The sequence below is a fragment of the Pristiophorus japonicus genome, chromosome 17 (assembly GCF_044704955.1).
Source record: "Pristiophorus japonicus isolate sPriJap1 chromosome 17, sPriJap1.hap1, whole genome shotgun sequence".
Taxonomy (NCBI): Eukaryota; Metazoa; Chordata; class Chondrichthyes; family Pristiophoridae; genus Pristiophorus; species Pristiophorus japonicus.
This window is the reverse complement of record NC_091993.1, coordinates 12528890-12542037: the sequence shown is the minus strand read 5'-3', so window position 1 is coordinate 12542037 and position 13148 is coordinate 12528890.

Here is a 13148-nt window from a genome sequence, read left to right as displayed (position 1 = left end):
GACGCTGAGCACCTTGAGTCTCATCGCCGAGAGCATACAGAAACCAAGCGTAGTCAGCGGAAGGAGCGTGCAGCAAACCGGGCTCCCCACCCACTCTTTCCCTCAACCACTGTCTGCCCCACCTGTGACAGAGACTGTAATTCCCGTATTGGACTGTTCAGTCACCTGAGAACTCACTTTTAGAGTGGAAGCAAGTCTTCCTTGACTCCGAGGGACTGCCTATGACGATGATGATGAATCCAGAGGCCTGGACTAATGATCCGGAGACGTGAGTTCAAATCCTATCATGGCAGCTGAGAATTTTAAATTCAGTTAATAAATAAAATAATAAATAACTCTGGAATAAATTGCTAGTACCATGAAACTACCGGATTGTCGTTAAAAACCCAGCTGGTTCACTAATGCCCTTTAGGGAAGGAAATCTGCCGCCCTTACCTGGTCTGGCCTACATGTGACTCCAGACCCACAGCAATGTGGGTGACTCTTAACTGCCCTCTGAAATGGCGGCTCACCACCACCTTCTCAAGGGTAGTTAGGGATGGACAATAAATGCTGGCCTTGCCAGCGACGCCCACATCCCATCAACGAATAAATATAAAAAACAAGCCAGTTTGCACATGGCAAGGCCCCACGAACAGCAATGTGTTCATGACCAGATAATCTATTTTATTAGTGATGTTGGTTGATGGATAAATATTGGCCAAAACAGCATGGAGAAATTCGGTTGCCCTTCTATCCCCCACCACAACCCCCCCCCCCCCACGACCCCCCCACCCCCACACCAGATTTCAGACCCATGGGGGTATAAATTTCACTTGAGCAGTGACACAAAACGGGTGCTGGTGAATCAGCAGCCCTGTTTGCAATCCGCCCGATTTTATTTTCCACTGATGGTGTGCCATCGTTTCACTATCAACCGCTTTGCATCCCCACCCAAAACAAATTAATATCCCATGGTCTCAGGATCACCAATTCTCTTAATGTAACAGCTTCAAGGACCTTTTATTCCGCTGTAAAATTTAAGTTCCTTTTAAAAGTGTTGTGTACCTGTAAAGCATGCACCCCCATGTTCCGCCACCAGGGAGCTCATCCCCTGAAGTCCCAAGGGGTCCCAGCATCCCTTTGGAGCACTGTATATAAGCCTGTTCCTCACTCTGGAGTATCTTATTAAAGACTGAGGTCACTGTTACTTTAACCTCCCTGTGTGCAGCCTCATCTGCGTTAGGAACCCAATAACTGGCGATGAGAATACGAATCCAAAGATGCAGCAAACTGTGGCCATCCTGGAGAAGTTCTCGGAGGGTGAGGACTGGGAAGCCTATGTTGAATGGCTAGACCAGTACTTTGTAGCCAACGAGCTGGACGGAGAAGGAAGCGCTGCAAAAAGGAGAGCGGTCCTCCTCACAGTCTGCGGGGCACCGACCTACAGCCTCATGAAGAATCTTCTGGCTCCGGTGAAACCCACAGATAAGTTGTATGAGGAGCTGTGTACACTGGTTCGGGAGCATCTTAGCCTGAGGGAGAGCATGCTGATGGCGAGGTATCGGTTCTACACGTGCCAGCGATCTGAAGGTCAGGAAGTGGCGAGCTACGTCGCCGAGCTAAGGTGACTTGCAGGACAGTGTGAGTTTGATGGCTACCTGGAGCAAATGCTCAGAGACTTTTTTGTGCTGGGCACTGGCCACGAGACTATCCTACGAAAACTTTTGACTGTAGAGACATCGACCCTCAGTAAGGCCATTGCGATAGCACAGGCGTTTATGTCCACCAGTGATAACACCAAACAAATGTCTCAGCACACAGGTGCTAGCAATGTTCAGAAATTAACTGGAACTGTGTTTGCGAGCAGAAATGTACAGGGCAGAACCCACGAGTCTGCAACTGCCAGCAAGCCTCAGGTGACCCAGATGACTCAGAATCCCCAACAAAGGATGAATGCAAGGCAATTCACACCTTGTTGGCATCGTGGAGGCTTCCATTCAGCCTATTCATGCTGCTTCAATGGGTATGTTTGCCAGAGCTGTGGAACAATGGGGCACCTCCAGCGAGCTTGCAAACGAGTTGCAAGCTCTGCAAAACCTGCTAACCACCACGTGACAGAGGAAGATCGGTCCATGGTGGATCAAAGCAATTTTGAGCCTCAGAGAAGAGAGAGGAGGCAGATGCTGAAGTACACGGGGTGCACACATTTTCGACGAAATGTCCACCTATAATGCTGAACGTAAAATTGAATGGTTTACCCGTAGCCATGGAACTGGACACTGGCGCTCGCCAATCCATCATGAGTAAAAAGGTGTTTGAGAGACTGTGGTGCAACAAGGCACTCAGACCAGCCCTGAGCCCCATCCACACGAAACTGAGAATGTACACCAAAGAGCTCATCACTGTCCTGGGCAGCGCCATGGTCAAGGTCACCTACGAGGGCACAGTGCACGAACTGCCACTCTGGATTGTCCTGGGCGATGGCCCCACACTGCTTGGAAGGAGCTGGCTGGGCAAAATCCGCTGGAACTGGGATGACATCCGACCGCTATCACATGTCGATGAGGCCACATGTACCCAGGTTCTTAACAAATTTCCTTCCCTTTTTGAGCCAGGCATTGGAAACTTTTCCGGGGCGAAGATGCGGATCCACTTGGTCCCAGAGGCACGATCCATTCACCACAAGGTGCGAACTGTACCTCACATGATGAGGGAAAGAGTGGAAATCGAGCTGGACAGGCTGCAACGTGAAGGCATCATCTCCCCAGTGGAATTCAGCAAGTGGGCCAGCCCGATTGTTCCAGTACTCAAAAGTGTTGACACGGTCAGGATTTGCGGTGATTATAAAGTAACTATTAATCGTTTCTCGCTATAGGACCAATACCCGCTGCCTAAGGCAGACGACCTATTTGTGACGCTGGCAGGAGGCAAGACATTCACCAAGCTCGACCTGACTTCGGCCTACATGAAACAGGAGCTGGAGGAGTCTTCGAAGGGCCTCACCTGCATCAACACGCACAAGGGACTGTTCATCTACAACAGATGCCCGTTTGGAATTCGGTCAGCTGCAGCGATCTTCCAGAAAAACATGGAGAGCCTACTCAAGTCGGTACCACACATGGTGGTCTTTCAGGATGACATATTGGTCACGGGTCGCGACACTGTCGAGCACCTACAAAACCTGGAGGAGGTCCTCCAGCGGCTGGATCGCGTAGAAACATAGAAACATAGAAACATAGAAAATAGGTGCAGGAGTAGGCCATTCGGCCCTTCTAGCCTGCACCGCCATTCAATGAGTTCATGGCTGAACATGCAACTTCAGTACCCCATTCCTGCTTTCTCACCATACCCCTTGATTCCCCTAGTAGTAAGGACTTCATCTAACTCCTTTTTGAATATATTTAGTGAATTGGCCTCAACAACTTTCTGTGGTAGAGAATTCCACAGGTTCACCACTCTCTGGGTGAAGAAATTCCTCCTCATCTCGGTCCTAAATGGCTTCCCCCTTATCCTTAGACTGTGTCCCCTGGTTCTGGACTTCCCCAACATTGGGAACATTCTTCCTGCATCTAACCTGTCTAACCCCGTCAGAATTTTAAACGTTTCTATGAGGTCCCCTCTCATTCTTCTGAACTCCAGTGAATACAAGCCCAGTTGATCCAGTCTTTCTTCATATGTCAGTCCCGCCATCCCGGGAATCAGTCTGGTGAACCTTCGCTGCACTCCCTCAATAGCAAGAATGTCCTTCCTCAGGTTAGGAGACCAAAACTGTACACAATACTCCAGGTGTGGCCTCACCAAGGCCCTGTACAATTGTAGCAACACCTCCCTGCCCTTGTACTCAAATCCCCTCGCTATGAAGGCCAACATGCCATTTGCTTTCTTAACCGCCTGCTGTACCTGCATGCCAACTTTCAATGACTGATGTACCATGACACCCAGGTCTCTTTGCACCTCCCCTTTTCCTAATCTGTCACCATTCAGATAATAGTCTGTCTCTCTGTTTTTACCACCAAAGTGGATAACCTCACATTTATCCACATTATACTTCATCTGCCATGCATTTGCCCACTCACCTAACCTATCCAAGTCGCTCTGCAGCCTCATAGAATCCTCCTTGCAGCTCACACTGCCACCCAACTTAGTGTCATCCGCAAATTTGGAGATACTACATTTAATCCCCTCGTCTAAATCATTAATGTACAGTGTAAACAGCTGGGGCCCCAGCACAGAACCTTGCGGTACCCCACTAGTCACTGCCTGCCATTCTGAAAAGTCCCCATTTACTCCTACTCTTTGCTTCCTGTCTGACAACCAGTTCTCAATCCATGTCAGCACACTACCCCCAATCCCATGTGCTTTAACTTTGCACATTAATCTCTTGTGTGGGACCTTGTCGAAAGCCTTCTGAAAGTCCAAATATACCACATCAACTGGTTCTCCCTTGTCCACTCTACTGGAAACATCCTCAAAAAATTCCAGAAGATTTGTCAAGCATGATTTCCCTTTCACAAATCCATGCTGACTTGGACCTATCATATTACCTCTTTCCAAATGCACTGCGATGACATCCTTAATAATTGATTCCATCATTTTACCCACTACCGATGTCAGGCTGTTTTCTCTCTCCCTCCTTTTTTAAAAAGTGGGGTTACATTGGCTACCCTCCACTCCATAGGAACTGATCCCGAGTCAATGGAATGTTGGAAAATGACTGTCAATGCATCCACTATTTCCAAGGCCACCTCCTTAAGTACTCTGGGATGCAGTCCATCAGGCCCTGGGGATTTATCGGCCTTCAATCCCATCAATTTCCCCAACACAATTTCCCGACTAATAAGGATTTCCCTCAGTTCCTCCTCCTTACTAGACCCTCCGACCCCTTTTATATCCGGAAGGTTGTTTGTGTCCTCCTCAGTGAATACCGAACCAAAGTACTTGTTCAATTGGTCCGCCATTTCTTTGTTCCCCGTTATGACTTCCCCTGATTCTGACTGCAGGGGACCTACGTTTGTCTTTACTAACCTTTTTCTCTTTACATATCTATAGAAACTTTTGCAATCCGTCTTAATGTTCCCTGCAAGCTTCTTCTCGAACTCCATTTTCCCTGCCCTAATCAAACCCTTTGTCCTCCTCTGCTGAGTTCTAAATTTCTCCCAGTCCCCGGGTTCTCTGCTATTTCTGGCCAATTTGTATGCCATTTCCTTGGCTTTAATGCTATCCCTGATTTCCCTTGATAGCCACGGTTGAGCCACCTTCCCTTTTTTATTTTTACGACAGACAGGAATGTACAATTGTTGTAGTTCATCCATGCGGTCTCTAAATGTCTGCCATTGCCCATCCACAGTCAACCCCTTCAGTATCATTCGCCAATCTATCCTAGCCAATTCACGCCTCATACCTTCAAAGTTACCCTTCTTTAAGTTCTGGACCATGGTCTCTGAATTAACTGTTTCATTCTCCATCCTAATGCAGAATTCCACCATATTATGGTCACTCTTCCCCAAGGGGCCTCGCACAACGAGATTGCTAATTAATCCTCTCTCATTACACAACACCCAGTCTAAGATGGCCTCCCCCCTAGTTGGTTCCTTGACATATTGGTCTAAAAAACCATCCCTTATGCACTCCAGGAAATCCTCCTCTACCGTATTGCTTCCAGTTTGGTTAACCCAATCTATGTGCATATTAAAGTCACCCATTATAACTGCTGCACCTTTATTGCACACACCCCTAATTTCCTGTTTGATGCCCTCCCCAACATCACTACTACTGTTTGGAGGTCTGTACACAACTCCCACTAACGTTTTTTGTCCTTTGGTATTCTGCAGCTCTACCCATATAGATTCCACATCATCCAAGCTAATGTCCTTCCGAACTATTGCCTTAATTTGCTCCTTAACCAGCAATGCTACCCCACCTCCTTTTCCTTTTATTCTATCTTTCCTGAATGTTGAATACAGCGTAGGGCTGTGGCTGAAGAGGTCGAAATGCGTCTTCATGGCAACAGAAGTGGAGTTTTTGGGAAGAAAGATCACGGCGGGCGGCATTCGGCCCACAGACGCCAAGACAGAGGCTATCAGGAACGTGCCCAGGCCACTGAACGTCACGGAGCTGCGGTCGTTCCTGGGACTCCTCAACTATTTTGGTAACATCCTACCGGGGTTAAGCATCCTTTTAGAGCCCCTACATGTGTTATTGCGCAAAGGTGAGAAATGGGTATAGGGAAAAAACGAAGTAATTGCTTTTGAGAAAGACAGAAACATTTTATGCTCCAACAAGCTGCTTGTATTGTATAACCCGTGTAAAAGACTTGTGCTAGCATGTGATGCATCGTCGTACGGAGTCGGGTGTATATTACAACAAGCTAACGTTGCGGAGAAGTTGCAACCTGTCGCCTATGCCTCCGGGAGCTTGTCAAAGGCCGAGAGGGCCTGCAGCATGATTGAGAAAGAGTCATTAGCGTGTGTGTTTGGGGTAAAGAAAATGCATCAGTACCTGTTTGGCCTCAAATTTGAGCTGGAAACCAATCACAAGCCCCTCACATCCCTGTTCACTGAAAATAAGGGGATAAATACTAATGCCTCAGCCCGCATACAAAGGTGGGCACTTGCGCTATCAGCGTATAACTATACCATCTGCCACAGGCCAGGCACCGAGAACTGTGCGGATGCTCTCAGTCGGCTACCATTGCCCACCACGGGGGTGGAAATGGCGCAGTCTGCAAACTTGTTGATGGTCATGGAAGCATTAGAAAATAATAAATCACCTGTCGCTGCCCGCCAGATTAGGACTTGGACCAGCCAAGATCCTCTGCTGTCCCTAATAAAAAACTGTGTACTGCATGGGAGCTAGGCCAGCATCCCCGTTGAAATGCAAGAGCCAATCAAGCCGTTCCAGCGGCGTAAGGATGAGCTGTCCATTCAGGCAGACTGCTTGTTGTGGGGTAACCGCGCAGTACCAGCAAAAAAGGGCAGGGAGACGTTCATCTCGGATCTCCACAGCACACATCTGGGTATAGTAATGATGAAAGCGATAGCCAGATCCCACGTGTGGTGGCCCGGTATCGACTCTGACTTAGAGTCCTGTGTACGGCAATGCAGCGTGTGTGCTCAGTTGAGCAACACGCCCAGAGAGGCACCACTAAGTTTGTGGTCCTGGCCCTCCAGACCATGGTCGAGGATCCATATCGACTATGCGGGCCTGTTTCTCGGTAAAATGTTCCTGGTGGTGGTGGATGCTTTTTCAAAATGGATTGAATGTGAAATAATGTCGGGAAGCACCGCCACCGCCACCATTGAAAGCCTGAGGGCCATGTTTGCCACCCACAGCCTGCCTGACATACTGGTCAGTGACAACGGGCCATGTTTCACCAGTGCCGAATGTAAAGAATTCATGACCCACAATGGGATCAAACATGTCACCTCGGCCCCGTTTAAACCAGCCTCCAATGGGCAGGCAGAGCGGGCAGTACAAACCATCAAACAGAGCCTTAAACGAGTCACAGAAGGCTCACTCCAAACCCGCCTGTCCCGAGTTAAGAACATAAGAATTAGGAACAGGAGTAGGCCATCTCGCCCCTCGAGCCTGCTCAGCTACCGCACGAGACCCCACTCGCTCACAGGGGTGCCCCCGGCTGAGCTACTCATGAAAAGGACACTTAAAACCAGACTCTCGCTGATTCACCCCAACCTGCATGATCAGGTAGAGAGCAGGCGGCAGCAACAAAATGTAAACGCTGGTCACGCCACTGTGTCACAGGAAATTGATCTGAATGACCCTGTGTATGTGCTAAACTATGGACATGGTCCCAAGTGGATCGTGGGCATGGTGATAGCTAAAGAAGGGAGTAGGGTGTTTGTAATCAAACTAGACAATGGACAAATTGCAGAAAGCACCTGGACCAAACGAGGCTGCGGTTCACAGACTGCCCTGAACAACCCACAGCAGACACCACCTTTTTCGAGCCCACAACACACACCCAAAGAATCAACGACACCATGCCGGACTAGGAAATCGAACCCATCACGCCCAACAGCCCAGCAAGGCCAGGATCACCTATCAGCCCTGCAGGGCCAACAACACGCCAGCCCAACGAGGGCACAGCCAACACACCAGAATAGACATTTGTACCGAGACGGTCCACCAGGGAAAGAAAGGCTCCTGACCGCCTCACCTTGTAAATAGTTTTCAACTTTGACTTTGTGGGGGAGTGATGTTGTGTATCTGTAAAGCATGCACTCCCATGTTCCACCACCAGGGAGCTCATCCCCTGAAGTCACAAGGGATCCCAGCATCCCTTGGGAGCACTGCATATAAGCCGACCCTTAAGGCCTGTTCCTCACTCTGGAGTGTCTTAATAAAGACTGAGGTCAGTGTTAATTTAACCTCCCGGTGTGCAGCCTCATCTGTGTTAGGAACACAGTAGAATGCAGATCAGAATTGTAATAGAAGCAACAGCACCTTATTGAAATACACGGATATCAGCTACTCAGCGCGGTGTAGGATAGCTCATTCGCTGTGCCGACAACCTTCTCATGATATAGGTTATTGTACAGAGTGCCAACACTATACATTCCCGGAGCTGTCTAATCAGATCCTGTTTTGCTGTGTGGTTATACATGGTGATGCGATCAGGTAAATATTTCTTCTTCATATGCAGATCTGTAAGATTTATAAGATCTGTCAGAAGAGACCAATCTGTGACCACAACAAACCACGCTGGGTACAGGTATATTGTAAATAAGCACAACAGATTTTATTAAGTAGTTTACTTCCAGTACAAAGAAATATTACGTAACTAGGTGATAGACAGTCTGTTCCTTGAAACCTCAATGAAAGCCCCCCTGAGTGATTGTGGCGCTGTCTCTTGCTGAGTTCTGTTGACTGTCGTTCTTCTCCTGTCTTCCTCTGTGTTTGTACTGCCTTCAGAGTTCAATAGCTGTTACTTTTATACCTTTTTTCAAATACTGTGATGGCTGCAGCTGTTTAAGCTTCCCATGTCATTACAATGCTCTCGTTATTAACTCAAACATCCCCCGACCTTCAACATGTTATCTCGCTATATCCTCCTTTTTTGCAGAAGGAGTCGTTTTTCTCTGAGAACTTATACGCAGACAACTTTACACATAGTTCATTACTGAGCTTAGCTTTGCAAAATTAGGATAAGAAATGATACATGCTGCAGACCCTTGTCTTACTAATTAATAGCTGTCCTTGGCTATAAGCTGAATTCTAACAGAACAGAATATTCTTACTATTTCAGCACATGATAGCAGCCAACACAATATTGGCTTAAAAACAGAAAATGTTGGAAATTTCAGCAGGTCAGGCAGCATATGTAGAGAGGACGTTTTGAGTCGATGCTCCTTCGTTGGAACAATATTGGCTTAATTTACCATGATGCTTTGCTTCTCAACTTTTACCATGGTTAGCTAAGCTTACACATATTTTACTTACTTTTATCATATAACAGTTAAACAAAAGCATTATTAAAACACTATCACAACTGGGTAAGTTTCATCTTACAGATCCTAGCTATTTTGTAGGCACACGTCTTTTACATATTGAAAAAACAGAACCAGATTCTGAGAAAAAAAAGCTTGTATTTATATAGCACTTTTCACGACCACCGGACGTCCCAAAGCGCTTTACTGCCAATGAAGTACTTTTTGAAATGTAGTCACTGTTATAATGTAGGAAACGCGGCAGCCAATTCGCACACAGCAAGTTCTCACAAGCAGCAATGTCATAATGATCAGATCGTTTGCTTTAGTGATGTTGATTGGGGGATAATTATTGGCCATCACACCAGGGATAACGCCCCTGCTCTTCTTCAAATGTCTCATGCGAAAGACGGCACCTCCTGGCAATGCAGCACTCCCTCAGTACTGCACTGGAGTGTCAGCCTAGATTTATGTGCTCAAGTCTCGGAGTGGGACTTGAACCCACAACCTCCTGACTCAGAGGCAGGGTGCTACCCACTGAGCCACAGCTGACACAACTGAACTGAGACAAGGGCGCGATTTGACTAAGTTGAAAAGCATGTAGGCATAGAATTTATAAATTAGCTTCATTCTACAGAATGTATTTCAGGAATTTGGGTGTGGAAGTCAGTGTATGTCAATTTATGGGCTGGAGTAGCCTTGGGGAGGGCTGAAAATGGGCCAGGTCCTGGCTCCACAGGGATTCTGTCACATTTCAACCAGAGCATGAAACTCCAGCTTGGGCAGATCTTCTGCCTGCCCTATCACTCACATCAAAGTAATGTGCCAGTGATGTTCCCTGGCTTCCCTGATATAATATATGCTCACAGGTTTGTAGAGCTGTTGCATTGTGAGTGGCTTAGCCAATCACATGATGTTCACAAGACTCAATGAACCCCCAGTCAGTTGGGTCTAGGTCACCCACGATGAGGTGTGCAGTTGTGAGCCTAGTGGATGAACTGGTAATGTGTAGTGTGATTGTTAAACCTTTGTTAATAAACCAACTAGTTCTTAATAGCAGTGTTGCCATGAATTCTTAAGCAAAGAACCCATGAAGAAAATATATTACACCTGGGGAATACCCCCCCTTTTCATCCTAGAAAGGCTCAGCAGACCTCACACCAGTGGAGAGCTGCCGTAAGTCCCTTTGAGGCCGACTTAAGGCCCAAGTCTTGGGCGAGAGCAGGAGGGAGTTCCACTCCACAGCACTTACACCAGTGGAGCAGGGCCCCGGAAACTTCAAGACCACAGGCTTCTCATATACTGGCCCATCACATGGTCATTCACAGTAGGCCGCAGGCCTTCATGCCTAATAATAGCACACCTGAAGCCATTTAACATCAGGCATCGACTCCAACATTTTTTTTTCCAAGTGCTCAAAGCATTTTCTTTAAGTGTATCTCATCTATATGATTGTTGGGTCCATCTGCCCTTGTGTAGGACCAATGTTCTTAATACAGAACGGAGCAATGTGACATTCCATATAGATATAAATATTGGGACACAGGTACTCTGATTCAAATTTATTGTGAGGTAGGTGGCTACAATTATTTTTTAAATATAATCAATGTTTTTTTTTTATTTCTGGACTAATTTTCTACATTGGTAGAGCAAGGCTGTAAAGTGAGTTAAGGAGTGAGCATGAGATAGCTCTGAAAGCATCAAAAACCATCACAGCATGCTCCTACACTCCCTCCGACTGTTCGTCTTGTGTGCATGATGTGCCTCAGTGAAGTAACTTTGATCCGATCGCTATCTGGGTTTATTTGTATGTAATTCACTTCATATTTTGCTGTGAGTGTGTGTGTGAAGGACATCTGGCAACCATAAGAGAAAAGCTGAAGACCTTAGCGAGAGCCACGCACCCACATGGACAGCTGAAACTTTGTCACAGGGACACACCAATACATTCACATATAAGGGAACATTTTGACAGCGGGCGATAGTGCAAAAGGGGTGATATTGATTCAGCCGCCTGTTCTACATCTCTGCTGGTTGTCATTTCCATTGCTCTATGATAACCAATTTACTGTGATCAGTGTTGATCATTCGGCCTAGGCTACACTAATTTAGTGCAGCAGAGAGTAAAAGATCAGATTTTGGTTCATTAGTAACATGGTCTGCTTATAGAAACTGCCAGGAAGTTGTATGCACAAGAAAGGTGTTGGATAAAGTCCAAAGTCTAACATGCTGATAACCAGTCAGGGCCTTCCCCCAATTTACCCAGATAGATATTGCTATACATAGAAGTGCTAATCTCATAACAGAACTCTGCTCAGAATTGGTCAGCATGAGGGACTGGTTAAGCTGAAACCAGCCACCTACTTATTTTATTTCAATTTTGCAAAGCAACATTGAAGTGAGCAAGATAATTATGAGTGAGGAATATTGTTCATTTTGTCATAGTTTATTCATCTAAACAGAAAACTACTGTCCCTCCATCACAATATCCAACTGTTTCTTAAACAATTTGGGTCCCCCCTCCCCTGCACTACCCACCCAGAGGTCTATTCCACACGTTGATCGCTGTGTGAGGAAGAACTTCCTGACATCAGACCCAAATTTCCTTTCATTAGTTCGAACTGTGCCTTCTTGTTCTACCGTCATGGTTTAATTTGAAACAGTGTTCCAGATTTATCTTTTCCGAGCCATTTAGTAACAGTCCGTGCAGATCAACGACAAATTGATCACGCACATGTATAAGGCATCTCTTTATGCTCTCAATCTGACTTTCCGCGCATAGTACACAGTGATTATTTCTAGGAAATGTTAATAGAGTAGCATGCAAGTATCATATGCCACTGTTTAATATTTAATACACATGTCTGCCCGGACTTTGCTCAGTGGAACAATTCATCACCCCTCCCCGCCTGAATGGACTTGCAGTGACCCCACCATCGTTTTTTGGATGAGTTTAATTGGAATACTGTAGGAGAGCTCCAGACATTAGAAATTATTTATCACTGGCAGCTCATCCATGCAGCTTAAAGGGCCGGGCGTCATTAAAATACTTTTTGTTACAAACAGGAGGTTCAAGGGCCATCTTGGTCGCTGGAGGCTCATAGTGAAACACAGCAACCGGTCCCCTCACACCCTCTTCCCATTCAGATGGTGCCTCGCGTGAAGCACTAGAATGGTGTAAGGGGTCACACTTCATGTACTGTCACCAGGGAGAAACACCCTGGTCAGAAGCACTGGCCATGTACACTCAATAGTGGTTTTCATTAAAATTATGGTTTTGCTAAAGCATTGTTTTTGGCACGATTTGTAAGTGGCTTTCTTCAGGTTTTTTGAATGGAACTGTGTGATTTGATTTGTAGAGCGAAGGGCCTGCGGATGACGGCGTATTTGTGTTGGGAAAGGGGACGATGTTGACAGGTGGCCAGACGTGATAAGCAAGGGAAGTCCTCGGGAAGTAACGTAATGATTCTAACGGCCCCTTCCAGCTGCCACTCCTCTTTGTGATCCCCGTGCTGCCCTTGGGAGCCATTCTCCTCTGGGGCTTCCGATGGCTTCTTTGTAAAGCAAACTTGTGCAACAGTTACCGTACAACCGGCACCAAACAATGCTAGCGACCCGAGCCAGACACATGAAGCATGCCCTCAAGATATTGATTCTGTGCTCTATGGTGACTCTGGTGGATGAAAGGACCTGGCTATACCAGACTTCAGTTGATATTCT